This window comes from Carcharodon carcharias (assembly GCF_017639515.1).
Source record: "Carcharodon carcharias isolate sCarCar2 chromosome 37 unlocalized genomic scaffold, sCarCar2.pri SUPER_37_unloc_1, whole genome shotgun sequence".
NCBI lineage: Eukaryota > Metazoa > Chordata > Chondrichthyes > Lamniformes > Lamnidae > Carcharodon > Carcharodon carcharias.
In genome coordinates this window covers 304,887-320,258 of record NW_024470758.1, presented here as the reverse complement: position 1 = coordinate 320,258, position 15,372 = coordinate 304,887, and the positions used below count along the sequence as shown (strand labels likewise).

The 15,372-nt window shown below is 46.9% G+C and overlaps 1 protein-coding gene across 1 annotated transcript in view; it reads right to left on the bottom strand.

Moving 5' to 3' along the window:
- Positions 1 to 13,728, bottom strand: part of LOC121274478 (cathepsin L-like) — a 46,067-nt gene extending 32,339 nt beyond the window's left edge. Inside the window, exon 1 of the mRNA XM_041181811.1 lies at positions 13,626 to 13,728. The gene's annotated coding sequence lies outside the window, so the exon portion shown is untranslated. The remainder of the gene's footprint in view (positions 1 to 13,625) is intronic.
- Between the last annotated feature and the right edge of the window lie 1,644 nt (positions 13,729 to 15,372).

The following is a 15,372-nucleotide window of genomic DNA, read 5'->3' as shown; positions in this document are numbered from 1 at the left end:
GAATACTTGGAAGTGCATGGTAAAATAGGGCAAAGTCAGCATGGTTTCATCAAGGGGAGGTCATGCCTGACAAATCTGTTAGAATTCTTTGAGGAGGTAACGAGTAGGTTAGACAAAGGAGAGCCAATGGATGTTATCTACTTGGACTTCCAGAAGGCCTTTGACAAGGTGCCGCACTGGAGGCTGCTCAGTAAGATAAGAGCCCATGGTGTTAGAGGCAAGGTACTAGCATGGATAGAAGATTGGCTGTCTGGCAGGAGGCAGAGAGTGGGGATAAGGGAGTCCTTCTCAGGATGGCGACCGGTGACTAGTGGAGTTCCACAGGGGTCAGTGTTGGGACCACAACTTGTCACTTTATACATTAATGATCTAGATGAAGGAACTGAGGGCATCCTGGCTAAGTTTGCGGATGATACAAAGATAGGTGGAGGGACAGGTAGTATTGAGGAGGCAGGGAGGCTGCAGACGGATTTGGACAGGTTAGGAGAATGGGCAAAGAAGTAGCAGATGGAATACAACATGGGGAAGTGTGAGGTCATGCACTTTGGTAGGAAGAATAGAGGCATGGACTATTTTCTAAATGGGGAGAGAATTCAGAAATCTGGAGTGCAAAGGGACTTGGGAGTCCTAGTCCAGGATTCTCTTAAGGTTAACTTGCAAGTTGAGTCCGTAGTTAGGAAGGCAAATGCAATGTTGGCATTTATTTCGAGAGGACTAGAATATAAAAGCGGGGATGTGCTGCTGAGGCTTTATAAGGCTCTGGTCAGACCACATTTAGAATATTGTGAGCAATTTTGGGCCCCGTATCTCAGGAAGGATGTGCTGGCCCTGGAGAGGGTCCAGAGGAGGTTCACGAGAACGATCCCAGGAATGAAAGGCTTAACATATGAGGAACGTTTGAGGACTCGGGGTCTATACTCGATGGGGTTTAGAAGGATGAGGGGGGATCTGATTGAAACTTACAGAATACTGAAAGGTCTGGATAGAGTGGATGTGGGGAAGATGTTTCCATTAGTAGGAGAGACTAGGACCTGAGGGCACAGCCTCAGAGTAAAGGGAAGACCTTTTAGAACAGAGATGAGGAGAAACTTCTTTAGCCAGAGAGTGGTGAATCTATGGAATTCATTGCCACAGAAGGCTGTGGAGGCCAGGTCATTGAGTGTATTTAAGACCAAGATAGATAGGTTCTTGATTGGTAAGGGGATCAAAGGTTACAGGGAGAAGGTGGGAGAATGGGGTTGAGAAACTTAACAGCCATGATTGAATGGCGGAGCATACTCAATGGGCCGAATGGCCTAATTTCTGCTCCTATGTCTTTTGGTCTTATGGAAGGGAGGGGGTGCATTATTTACCGACACTTGTTTTGAAGTGGTCGTGGAGTGGTGGGTGTAGGCGTTAGAGGGCTCTACAGGAACTGCCGATTGTAGGTTGCAGGGTTCTACAGGCACTGCCGAGAGATACAATCTAAGATCTACCACATGTAGAAGCTGCAGAGCAACCACTGTCACTATATCTTATCTTGCAAACCATCTGAGAAAACAGGACTGCAATCTAGAATTGTAGAATACCAAGATGGAACTTTACAGAATAGCAGGAGGCCATTCAGCCCCTCGTATCTCGGCTGGCTCTTTGAAAGGGCTATCTCATTTAGCCTCACTGCCCAGCTTTTTCCCCATGATCCTGTCAGTTGGTCCCCTTCAGCTCCATGTCCAGTTGCCTTTCCAAAGTCCCTCTTAAGTCTGTTTCCACCACTCCTTCAGCTAAAAGTGTCCCCGATCTCGTCAACCCTCTGCTTGAAGAAACTCTTCCTCGTTTTCCATCCAGCTCTTTTGCCAATTGCTTTATCCTTGTGACCCCTAGTTACTGGTTACTCATCCAACAGGGGGCGCTGGTGAGAAGTGACTGAAGCATTCTGGGAGAAGTCATCGCAGCCACCACGACTCAGGAGGGAATCGAGGAGGACCCACTGTCAAAGAATGGAATAGCACCAAACATTACATTGCTGTAGTGTTCCCAACCCTCCCTCCTCCTCAAACCTAAAAAAAAAGAGAGAGGAAGAGGCAGTGCCTTCAGGAGTGCACCAGACCTGCGAGGGACACTCTTCTGAAAGTGGATTTTAAAGAAAAAGTAGCTGATTGGTGAGTAAATCCTGGGAGCAGACTCGGAGGGAGGAGCACCGGAGCGGTGAGTATAAATCTAGATAACCTTGGGGATTCGCGGCCTTGTCTCCAGGGAGGAGCACCAGAGCAGTGAGTATAAATCTAGCTTACCTTGGGGATTCGCGGCCTCATCTCCAGGGAGGAGCACCAGAGCAGTGAGTATAAATCTAGCTTACCTTGGGGATTCGCGGCCTTGTCTCCAGGGAGCAGACTCAGAGGGAGGAGCACCGGAGCGGTGAGTATAAACCTAGCTTACCTCGGGGATTGGTAGCCTTGTCTCCAGGGAGCAGACTCAGAGGGAGGAACACCAGAGCGGTGACCTCGGGGCACAGAGTAACTGAAGCCAAAACTGAAAAAGTGATGTCACAGGAAAGCTGTGACCTGATTGGTTGGTAGGAAATCTGTACCAAATTTGAAAAAAGAAACAGTGCAAAGCTAATTAATAAATTAATTATCTAAGTAGAGAGATGGCTGGGCAGGTGATGTGCTGTAGCTGTATGATGTGGGAGCTGGCAGATCCCATTGCGAGCTGTAGTGACCACATCTGCAGCAAGTGTTGGTTGCCGGAGGAACTCTGACTCAGAACTGATGAGCTGGATTCCGAGTTCTGGACGCTGCAGCACATCCAGGAGGGGGAGAGTTACCTGGATGCTTTGTATCAGGAGGCGGTCACACCTGGTAGATTAAGTACCTCAAGTCCGGTCAGTGGTCAGGGTCAGCAGGGTGTGACTGCAAGTGAGGCAGGTAGAGGGATCCTGTGTCCAGGAACAGAGGAGCCTCAGCTCTTGACCTTGTCCAACAGGTACGAGGTACTTGCTCCCTGTGTGGATGAGGAACAGGGCTGTAGGGAGGATGAGCCAGCTGACCACAGCACCGTGGCACAGGAGGCCATTCAAGAGGGGGGAGCAAAAAGACAAGTGGTAGTTGTAGGGGATTCTATAATTAGGGGAATTGATAGCATCCTTTGTAAGCAGGATCGAGAGTCCCGCATGGTATGTTGCCTGCCCGGTGCCAGGGTGAGGGACATCTCTGACCAGCTTGAGAGGATATTGGAGATGGAGGGGGAGGATCCAGTTGTTGTGGTCCACTTCAGGACAAATAACACAGGTAAGACTAGGAAAGAGGACCTGTTTGGGGATTATCAGGAACTAGGAACTAAATTAAAGAACAGGTCCTCAAGGGTTATAATCTCTGGATTACTACCCGAGCCACGTGCAAATTGGCATAGGGATGTGAGAATAAGGGAGGTAAACACGTGGCTAAAGGAGTGGTGGGGAAAGAGGGGTTCCATTTCGTGGGGCACTGGCATCAGTATTGGAACAGGAGGGATCTGTACCGTTGGGACGGTCTCCACCTGAACCGATCTGGGACCAATGTTCTAGCCAAAAGGGTAAATAGGGTGGTCAACAGGACTTTAAACTAGAAAGGAGAGGGGGGGGGGGTGGAGGGAAGGGTAGAACTCCAAGAAGTAAGACTAATTGGGAAACAAAGCAGCAGGTTAGCGTGTGGGGGGTCGATTCAACTTCATGGAAAATTATGAAAAAACTGAAAAGAAAGGAGAGCCCAGGAGAGGCTATTAAAGTCTCCAGAACACAAAATAGGACAGAGTGTTTGGAAAGGGCTAGGAATCTAACTTCAAGCACATCAGATAAAGGGACGACAATGAGAAAGGGGATGGGAAATACAGGACTGAAGGTGTTGTATCTGAATGCACGCAGTATACGGAATAAGGTAAATGAGCTTGTGGCACAGATTGAAATTGGCGGGTATGATGTGGTGGGCTCACGGAGACATGGCTGCAAGGGGATCAGGACTGGGAGCTAAATATCCAAGGGATATACATCCTATCGAAAAGATATGCAGGTTGGCAGAGGGGGTGGAGTTGCTTTGTTAATAAGAAATAAAATTAAATCGATAGCAAGGAATGACGTAGGGTCAGATGATGTAGAATCTGTGTGGGTAGAGTTGAGGAACCGCAAAGGTAAAAAAAACCATAATGGGAGTTACGTACAGGCCTCCGAACAGTAGTCAGGATGTGGGACACAAGATACACCAGGAGATAGAAAAGGTGTGTAAGAAAGGCAAGGTTACAGTGATCATGGGGGATTTTAAAATGCAGGTAGACTGGGAAAATCAGGTTGGTAGTGGATCCCAAGAAAAGGGATTTGTGGAATGTCTATGAGATGGCTTTTTGGAGTAGCTTGTGGTGGAGCCCACTACGGAACAGGCAATTCTAGATTTAGTGATGTGTAATGAGGCAGATTTGATAAGGGAGCTTAAGGTGAAGGAACCCTTAGGAGGAAGTGACCATAATATGATAGAATTTACCCTGCACTTTGAGAGGAAAAATCTGGAATCAGATGTAACAGTATTACAGTTGAATAAAGGCAACTACAGAGGCATGAGGGAGGAGCTGGCCAGAATTGACTGGGAGATGAGCCTAGCAGGAAAGACAGTGGAACAGCAATGGCAGGAGTTTCTGGGAGTAATTTGGGAGACACAGCAAAAATTCATCCCTAGGAAGAAGAAGCATACTAAAGGGAGGATGAGGCAACCATGGCTGACAATGGAAGTCAGGGACAGTATAAAAGCTAAAGAGAAAGCATACAATGCGGCAAAGAGCAGTGGAATGGGAAGCCTACAAAGACCAACAGAGGACAACTAAAAAAGAAATAAGGACGGAGAAGATTAAATATGAGGGTAAACTAGCCAGTAATATAAAAGAAGATTGCAAGATTGCAAGAGATTTTTTTTAGACATATAAAGGGTAAGAGAGAGGCAAAAGTGGACATTGGTTTGCTGGAAAATGATGCTGGAGAAGTAGTAGTGGGGAACAAAGAAATGGTGGAGGAACTGAATAGGTACTTTGCGTCAGTCTTCACAGTGGAAGGCACGAGTGACATCCCCAAAGCTCAAGAGAGTCGAGAGGCAAAGGTGGGCATGGTGGCCATTACCAAGAAGAAGGTGCTAGGAAAACTGAAAGGTCTGAAGGTGGATAAATCACCTGGACCAGATGGATTACACCCGAGTTCTGAAGGAGATAGCTGAAGAGATAGTGGAGGGGTTAGTGGTGATCTTTCAGGAATCACTCGAGTCAGGGAGGGTCCCAGAGGACTGGAAAATCGTTAATGTAACCCCCCTGGTTAAGAATGGAGTGAGGCAAAAGACGGGAAATAACAGGCCGATTAGCCTGACCTCGGTCGTTGGTAAGATCTTAGAGTCCATTATTAAGGATGAGATTTCAGAATACTTGGAAGTGCATGGTAAAATCGGGCAAAGTCAGCATGGTTTCATCAAGGGGAGGTCATGCCTGACAAATCTGTTAGAATTCTTTGAGGAGGTAACGAGTAGGTTTGACAAAGGAGAGCCAATGGATGTTATCGAATTGGACTTCCAGAAGGCCTTTGACAAGGTGCCGCACAGGAGGCTGCTCAGTAAGATAAGAGCCCATGGTGTTAGAGGCAAGGTACTAGCATGGATAGAAGATTGGCTGTCTGGCAGGAGGCAGAGAGTGGGGATAAGGGGGTCCTTCTCAGGATGGCGGCTGGTGACTAGTGGAGTTCCGCAGGGGTCAGTGTTGGGACCACAACTTTTCACTTTATACATTAATGATCTAGATGAAGGAACTGAGGGCATCCTGGCTAAGCTTGAAGATGATACAAAGATAGGTGGAGGAACAGGTAGTATTGAGGAGGCAGGGAGGCTGCAGAAGGATTTGGACAGGTTAGGAGAATGGGCAAAGAAGTGGCAGATGGAATACAACGTGGGGAAATGTGAGGTCATGCACTTTGGTAGGAAGAATAGAGGCATGGACTATTTTCTAAATGGGGAGAGAATTCAGAAATCTGGAGTGCAAAGGGACTTGGGAGTCCTAGTCCAGGATTCTCTTAAGGTTAACTTGCAAGTTGAGTCCGTAGTTAGGAAGGCAAATGCAATGTTGGCATTTATTTCGAGAGGACTAGAATATAAAAGCAGGGATGTGCTGCTGAGGCTTTATAAGGCTCTGGTCAGACCACGTTTAGAATATTGTGAGCAATTTTGGGCCCCGTATCTCAGAAAGGATGTGCTGGCCCTGGAGAGGGTCCAGAGGAGGTTCACGAGAATGATCCCAGGAATGAAAGGCTTAACATATGAGGAACGTTTGAGGACTCGGGGTCTATACTGGATGGAGTTTAGAAGGATGAGGGGGGATCTGATTGAAACTTACAGAATACTGAAAGGCCTGGATAGAGTGGATGTGGGGAAGATGTTTCCATTAGTCGGAGAGACTAGGACCCGAGGGCACAGCCTCAGAGTAAAGGGAAGACCTTTTAGAACAGAGATGAGGAGAAACTTCTTTAGCCAGAGAGTGGTGAATCTATGGAATTCATTGCCACAGAAGGCTGTGGAGGCCAGGTCATTGAGTGTATTTAAGACCGAGATAGATAGGTTCTTGATTGGTAAGGGGATCAAAGGTTACAGGGAGAAGGCGGTAGAATGGGGTTGAGAGTCTTATCAGCCATGATTGAATGGCGGAGCAGACTCGATGGGCCGAATGGCCTAATTTCTGCTCCTATGTCTTATGGTCTTATGGTCTACTGAACCACATATCAGGGGAAACAGATTCTCCTTATTTACTGTATCGAAAGCCCCTCATGATGCTGAACACCTCAATTAAATCTCCTGCTTAACCTTCTCCGCTCAAAGGAGAACAATCCCAGCATCTGCAGTCTCTCCCTATGAACTGAAGTCCCCTCAGCCCTGGTCCCTTTCTGATAACTGTCCTCCGCACCCTCTCCTAGGCCTTGACATCCTTCCTGCAGTTCAGAGTTGGACACAATACTCCATCTGAGGCCTGAGGCCTAACCAGTGATTTATAATGGTTTAGCCAGACCCGGTTATTCTGTATTCAATGCCCCTATTTAGAAAGCCCATACACTTTCTTAACCACCTTATCACTCAACCCCTGTCACCTTGTGAATGTGAATCCGCAGGTCTCTCTGCTCTTGCAACTCCTTAACAATGGCACTACAAACTGAACAGGACCAGCCGTATAAATACTGTGGCTACAAGAACAGGTCAGAGGCTGGGAATCCTGCGGTGAGTAACTCACCTCCTGACTCCCAAAGCCTGTCCACCATCTACAAGGCACAAGTCAGGAGTGTGATGGAATACTCCCCACTTGCCTGGATGAGTGCAGCTCCCACAACACTCAAGAAGCTCGACACCGTCCAGGACAAAGCAGCCCCGCTTGATTGGCACCCCATCCACAAACATTCACTCCCTCCACCACTGACGCACAGTAGCAGCAGTGTGTGTACCATCTACAAGATGCACTGCAGCAACTCACCAAGGCTCCTTCAGCAGCACCTTCCAAACCCACGACCACTACCATCTAGAAGGACAAGGGCAGCAGACACATGGGGAACACCACCACCTGCAAGTTCCCCTCCAAGTCACTCACCATCCTGACTTGGAAATATATCGGCCGTTCCTTCACTGTCGCTGGGTCAAAATCCTGGAACTCCCTCCCTAACAGCATGGTGGGTGTACCTACACCACAGGGACTGCAGCGGCTCAAGAAGGCGGCTCACCCCCACCACCTTCTCAGTGGGAACATAGGGATGGGCAATAAATGCTGGGACCGGCCAGCAAAGCCCACATCCCCGTGAAAGAATCAAAGGAAGACTCTTTAGTTTATACTGCCAATCGATGTTGCTCCTCTCAGACTGCGTCACTTTATAACTTAACTGCATTAACCTGTATCTGCCATATTGTCTGCCCACTCATCATTCCTCCTGAATGTCCACTATTTACTACGCTGCCACATCTTGTGTTATTCGAAAATGTACTTCAAGCCCCAGGTAATCGCCACCTAATAATGATGGTGACACTGAGACCAGTGGGGAAACATGTCCATTCACAACTATTCTGTTTCCTATCCCTTGGCTAATCACCATCGATTTAATACCTCGTGCCTTGAGGTTCTGAATATATCTGCTATCTCAGCACATGTGTAACAGTAAAGGGATTGTCAACCAATTGGGACCAATTAGAGACCAAAATGGAGGCCTATTGGTGAAGGCTTAAGTCATGGTCGGGGTAGTAATACTGCACTGCGCATCGACGTTAAGCAAGGGAAGGGACTTTATCAACACTACAGTGAATGAAGGCAGTGGGTGAGATCAAAATCGCTCAAGGGGCGATACTGGAAAGGCTGGCTGGACTTAACATGGAGGAGTCAACAAGTCCGGATGGGATGCACCCAAGGGTGCTGAGGGACTTCAGGGTGGGAATTGTGGAGGTTCTGGTTACAATCTTCCAACCCTCCTGAGATACAGCGGTGCTGACAGAGGACTGGAGAATTGCCAATGTTACACCCTCGCTCCGGAAAGGATGGAAGGGTTGGCCCAACAACTGGAGGCCGGTCAGTTTAAGCCCAGCCCTGGGGGGAAGTTTCAGGAATGATGATCGAGGAGAAGATCAGCAGCTGCTCAGACACCCACGGACAAGGGAGAGTGAGCCCCGGTGTGTTAAAAGCAAATTGTGTTTCACTCAGTTGGCTGCATTTTTTGATGAGGTAACAGGGAGGGTTGATGAGGGCAAACGTTGCTTATGTTGACTTTGAAATACGTTCGATAAATTATCACCTAATAGGCTGGTTAGCAAATTGATTGGATCAAAGAGGCAGTAGCAACATGAATTCTAGTTTCTAGAATCTCATTTCTCCCTCATGCCCTTTCCAAGCTCATCTTGACCATGAGACCCACCTCCTGCTCCCTTGACCACATGGCCACTGGACTGCTGACCACCCAGCCTCCCTCCCTGCCCACGCCACCACCCCCCACACACCCCCACCCCCCTCGCTGTCGTGTTTGCTGATATTGTTAACCGTTCTCTCTCTTCAGGTTCTGATTCTTTCTCCTTCAATCTGCCAACATCTCCCCTCATCCTAAGACATCAACCTTGACCCCACTGGTGCTGTCCGCTAGCATCCCATCTCCAACCTCGCTTTCCTCTTCAAAGTCTGTGAATGTCTCACACTCCGCACTCTCTCACTCTACCCTCTGTAAACCTGACATCATCCAAAACTCTGCTGCCCCATCTCCCAATTCTCAAGTCAGTCCCATTCACCCATCACCCCCTTTGCTTGCTGACTTAAGGGTTAAGGTTTAAAGTTCTCACCCTTGTTTCCAAATCCCTCCAGGGCCTCGCCTCCCCCTCCCCCTCCCTATCTTTACAACCTCCTCCAGACCCACAACCTTCCGAGGTCTCTGCGCTCTCTAATTCCAGCCTCTTGAGTATCCCCTGATTCCCATCGCTGCACCATTGGGCGGCCGTGCCTTCAGCTGCCTGGGGGGGCCCAGAGCTCTGGAATCTCCTCCCTAAACCTCTCTGCCTCTCTCTCCTCTTTGAAGACGCTCCTTAAAGCCAACCTCTTTGACCGAGGTTTTGGTCGCCTGTCCTAATAACTGTTTAGGTGACTCAGGGTTAAAACTTTGTGTTCCAATGCTCCTGCGAAGCACCTTGGGACATTTTATTACATTCCAGAGACTATATGAATGCAAGGCTTTTGCAGCTTATCGGGTGTTGCCCAGTCCTTGCCTCTTGAGTGTGAAGGCTGTGGGTTTAAGATATTTTTAGACCTAGTTAAAGTGTTGGACTGTAGATGCTGTCGTAATTACTTCCTGGGTCAGCAATTGGTTGTTCACAACTCATAAGGTCATAAGAAATAGGGGCAGGAGAAGGCCATCTGGCCCAGTAATCTGCTCCCCTGTTCAATAAGATTATGGCTGATTTGAGTGTGGCCTCAACTCCACTTTCCTATCTGTCTCCCCGCAAAACCCTCAACTCCCTTGTCGATCAAAAACCCATCTAGCTCAGCCTTGAATACATTCAGTGACCCAGCCTCCACTGCTCTCTGGGGGAGAGAATTCTACAGACTCACGACCCTCAGAGAGGATAAGTTCCTCCTCCTCGCCACCTCATGTGGGAGACCCCTTATTTTGAAACTGTGCCCCCTCGTTCTAGATTCCCCCACTAGGGGAAACATTCTCTCAGCAGCCATCCTGTCAAAGCCCCCTCAGAATCTTATCTGTTTCAATAAGATCACCTTTCGCTCTTCTAAACTTCACTGAGTATAGGCCCAACCTGCCCAACCTTTCCTCATAGACAAACCCCCTTCATCCCAAGAATCAGCCGAGTGAACCTTCTCTGAACTGCTTCCAATCCAAGTATATCCCTCCTTAAGTAAGGAGACCAAAACTGTGCACTGTACTCCGGGTGCGGTCTCACCAATGCCCTGTACAGTTGGAGCAAGACTTCCATAACCAACTCACTCCGCGGTGTGCTCTCTGTGGCTCAGTGCATTAGGTGGATTAATGATTTTGCATTTCTTTAGCACCTTTCATGACCTTAGGACATCCTAAAAGGCTCTACAGCAAATGAAGGGCTTTTGGAATGTAGGAAACACAGCAGCCAATTTGCGCACAGCAAGCTCCCACAAATAATGATGTGATGATAACCTGTTTTTTTTAATGATGTTGGCTGAGGGATAAATATTAGCCCCAGGACACTGGAGGGAACTCACCCCTAATCCCCCGGGGATCTTTTACACTTCTCAGGGGTGAGGGTGCCACTCAACGGGATGTGTTGATGGGGGATTTGTGTTCCAGTGCTAGTGGTCCGAGTATTTGAGGAGTTTAGTTGCTTAACAGCCTAAGGGTTAAGAGTAACTTGCGTTGCAGAGATGAAGTAAGTATATCACAAAATGTGGTTTTAACAGAATCCTGTTTGTGTTGTAAAGTGGGACACACAATCTGATTTGTTGGGTTCCTTATTTTATCATTAATCAGCGAGAGTGGAGAATCTCATCATGGGCACTGCAAGTTCATCCCTGTCCTGTTTCTCTTGCAATTCATTAAAGATAAGACCCTATAGTCAAACTCCACTTCATTCTCCAACTGTTCAAAATTCTCTGCACCCCATCCAAAGTTTGCAAGTTGCTCATGTATCTGGACATTTATTCCTCTCCATCAGTACCTCAACGCCCCTCGTCTCTTTCTATCATATCACCCTATTGTTGCTCAAAATAGGCATCAGTGGATAAAAAATTAGATTAAGTACAGAAACCAGTGAGTCGTGGTAAATGATTGTTCTTCAGACAGGAGGATGGTAGACGGTGATGTTCCCCAAGAGTCAGTGCTCGGAGCACAGCTCTTTATGCTACATATGAATGACTTGGATACCAGAATAGAGTAGGGTTTCAAAATTTGGCAATGATACCAAACTCAGAGGCAAACAGTGAGGATGATACCCATCAACCACAACTGGGCAAAGGCAGGTTGGCAGAGCGGGCAGACAAGTGGCAAATAAAATTTAATACGGGGAAGTGTGAGGTGGTGCATTTTGGCAGAAGGGTTATGAAGAGGCAATATAGGCTAAATGGTACAGTTCTAAAGAGTGTGCAGGGTCGGAGGGGCCTGGGAGTGTATGTGCATTGAAGGTGGCAAGACATATTGAGAGGGTGGTTAGCAAAGAATATCAGGCCTTGGGCTTCATAAACAGAGGTACTGAGTATTGAAACAGGGAAGTTATGCTGAGCCTTTATAAAGCTCTGGTTAGGCCACAACTAGAGTATTGTGTCCAGTTCTGGTCACCGCACTTTGGGAAGGATGTGAGGGTCTTTGAGAGGGTTGCGGAGGAGATTGACCAGAACAGTCCCAGGGATGAGGGGATTTTAGTGACAGGGGTTAGATGTTGGAGAAGCTGGGGTTGTTCTCCTTGGGGCAAAGGAGATTGTGGGGGGGGGATTTGATAGAGGTGGACAAGATGGTGACAGGTTTGGATAAGGTAGATGAAGAAAAACTGTTCCCATTGGCTGACGGTGCAAGGGCTGGGGAGGGAGACATGGGGGACACAGATTTAAGGTTTTGGGTGAGGGGAAGGAGAATGGGAGGAGCAACATTTTTTACACAGTGAGCGGTAATGACCTGGAATTCACTGCCCATGACGGGGATGGAAGCGGAGACGATGAATGATCTCAAAGAGAAATTAGATGGATGCTCGAGGAAAATAAACGTGCAGGGATATGGGGATAGAGCGGGGAGGAATGGGGCTGACTGGATTGGTGTGCAGAGAGCCAGCAAGGACTCGAAGGGCTGAATAGCCCCCTTCTGTGCCATAAGTGACACTTGGCTATGGTTCAGGGACCAGCATTTTTACCTCTGAATCCAGAATGTGGCTCCCTGTCTCCCTCCAGAGACTGGACACCATTAATTGGACTGCTATTCCCAGTGGAGTGGTGCATACTTCAAATGGCCTCTGAAATGCCAGTTCCTCCTTCTGGTCCCGGCCTCCTTCCAGCTAATCTCACCAGAAACTCAGGAGATAGCGCCACACAGGAGACAGGAGCAGGAGTAGGCCATTCGGCCACTCCTTGGAGCCTGCTCCGCCATTCAATACGATCATGGCTGATCTTGCACTTCCACTACGCCACCCTGCATTATCACCACACCCTTTAGCACTCAAAAATCCATCGATCCCAGTCTTAAACATACTCAACAGCTGAGCCTCTGCAGCCCTCTGGGGTAGAGAATTCCAAAGATTCACCAACCCTCTGAGTGAAGAAATTCCTCCTCATCTCAATCCCAAAAGGCCAACGCCCTTATCCTGAGGCTGTGGCTCTTTCAATGCGGCATTTTACCGATTTCTGGGTGGAATAATGAGTTTTTTTGGGCCACAGATTCAGGTAATAGCCCCATTGTCATTGATGCCTCCTCGAAACCCTTCCTCAGTGTATCAGCTGTGGCTGAGGGTCACATTCTTATCTCTGACTCTCAGGATTCTGGGTTCAAGTCCCACTCCAGGGATTGAGCTCAAGAAAAGAAGTCTGACCCGCCAGTGCAGTAGCGAGGGTGTGCTGCACTCTCAGCGGTGCCATCTTTTGGGTGATTGTCAGGAAGGTACAGTAATGTCCATAATGTTATTGGAATTTATGACAAGACAATTCTGTGTCTATGTGTCTATGTGTGTGTGTGTGAAACTTAATTGAATTATAGGCAGCTAGTCTGGGTACTTTGATGTAAGAAGAGATGTTAGGTTTGAAATGCTAATTCATTAAAAACATGGGGAAGTTTTAGAATGCGAAGTGTAAAGGGGGCAATTTGCATTTTTGTAAAATAAACCAGGCTAAATTGCTTTCAAAGGAGAGCAATGTATCAATTAGCCAGGTGTAAGAAACAGTGTGTTTATTTTTCCCAAAGATTACTGGTAAAACTTAGTACTATGAGAGATTTTTATTATCTGAAAGATAAAGTCCAAAGACAGAGTGAAACAATGGGGATTTGCATTCAAAGGGGAAAATATGTATAAAGGAGAGAAGGCTGTGTGTAAAGGTAAGCTTTTTAAGATCTAACAAGTGTGAAACACCTTCAGCCTGCATGTAACAAACTGCTGCATCCAGGGATTGAAGTTAAGAGAACTCACTTTGAATTCGACTGTTCAGGGTATCGTTTACTTTGTGTGGGTCTTCTTAAAATCTATGTGTTTTCTGTTGCCTTAACGAAGGTGTAGCTGGGAGCCAGAATAACTAGAGGATTTAAAAATTATTCAAACAGTAATTTATAGACATATGTATATGCTTATAATCATTTCTTTTATTAATAAGTGTATAATTTATTTTTATAAAAACCTCTTAAGACTCAGTGGTCTTATTATTACTGAATTCAAAGCTGGCATCTCGAAACATGCAAATTGAAAGTTAGTTGTGAAAGTTGATTCAAGTTTCCCTCTGGGATTTGAACAGCTCAGCATTCACCATCAGCTGTGTTATTACAATGATACGTTAAAATGAGGCCTCACTTTGGCCTTTCGGGTGGGTGTAAAAGATCCCAAGGCACTGTTTTGAAGAGGAGCAGGGGGCAGCTCTCCTCTGGATCCCAGAACCAATATTTATCCCTCAGTCAACACCACAAATGAACAGATAATCTGGGTCATGGTCACATTTCTGTTTGTGGGATCTTGCTGTGTGCAAATTGGCTGCTGTGTTTCTCCCATTACAACACTGACTGCACTTCAAAATTACTTCATTGGCTGTAAAGTGCTTTCAGATGTTTGATGGATGGGAGAAGTGTGAAAAAATGCAAGTCTTGCTTTTTCCTTCGCTATTTTGCTTGTCATGTTACCATCTCTTTACATCTTGCACCATCAGCCCTTCCACACTTTAATCTCCCCAACACACAGAGCTTCGCTCTTGTCTGTTCCTCCCCTACGCCCTCTCTCTGAATCTCTGTACATGTTTAAAACCTGTCACATCGTTTCGCAGTTCTGAAGAAAGGTCATTGACCAGAAACGCTAACTGGGTCTTACTCTCTCCCCACAGAAACATGAACACTAAATGTGTCTCTACATCTCTTCATGGAAAGATTAACACTAACTCTGTGTCTCCCACTCCACACAGGAACATTAACACTAAATCTGTCTCCCTCTCCACACAGAAACATTAACACTAACTCTGTGTCTCCCACTCCCCACAGAAACATTAACACTAAATCTGTCTCCCTCTCCACACAGAAACATTAACACTAACTCTGTGTCTCCCACTCCACACAGGAACATTAACACTAAATCTGTCTCACTCCCCACAGAAACATTAACACTAAATCTGTCTCCCTCTCCACACAGAAACATTAACACTAACTCTGTGTCTCCCACTCCCCACAGAAACATTAACACTAAATCTGTCTCCCTCTCCACAGAGAAACATTAACACTAACTCTGTGTCTCCCACTCCCCACAGAAACATTAACAATAAACCTGTCTCTCTCCAACAGGAACATTAATACTGACTCTGTCTCTCTCTCACCATAGAAATATTAACACTAACTCCATATCTCTCCCCTCAGAATCATTAATACTAACACTGTCTCTCTCTCCCCACAGAAACATTAATACTGTCTTTCTCCCCACAGAAACATTAACAGCAACTCTGTCTCTCTCTCCTCACTGAAACATTAATACTGACTCTGTCTCCGTCTCCCCACAGAAACCTTAGCACTAACTCTGTCTCTCTCTCTCCCAAAAGAAACATTAACACCAACTTTGTCTCACTCTCCACAGAAACACTGACACTAATTCTGTTTCTCTCTCTCCCCACAGAAACATTAACACGAAGTTCGTCTCTCTCCCAGAAGAAACATTGACACCATATCTGTCTCACTCTCCCCACAGAAAC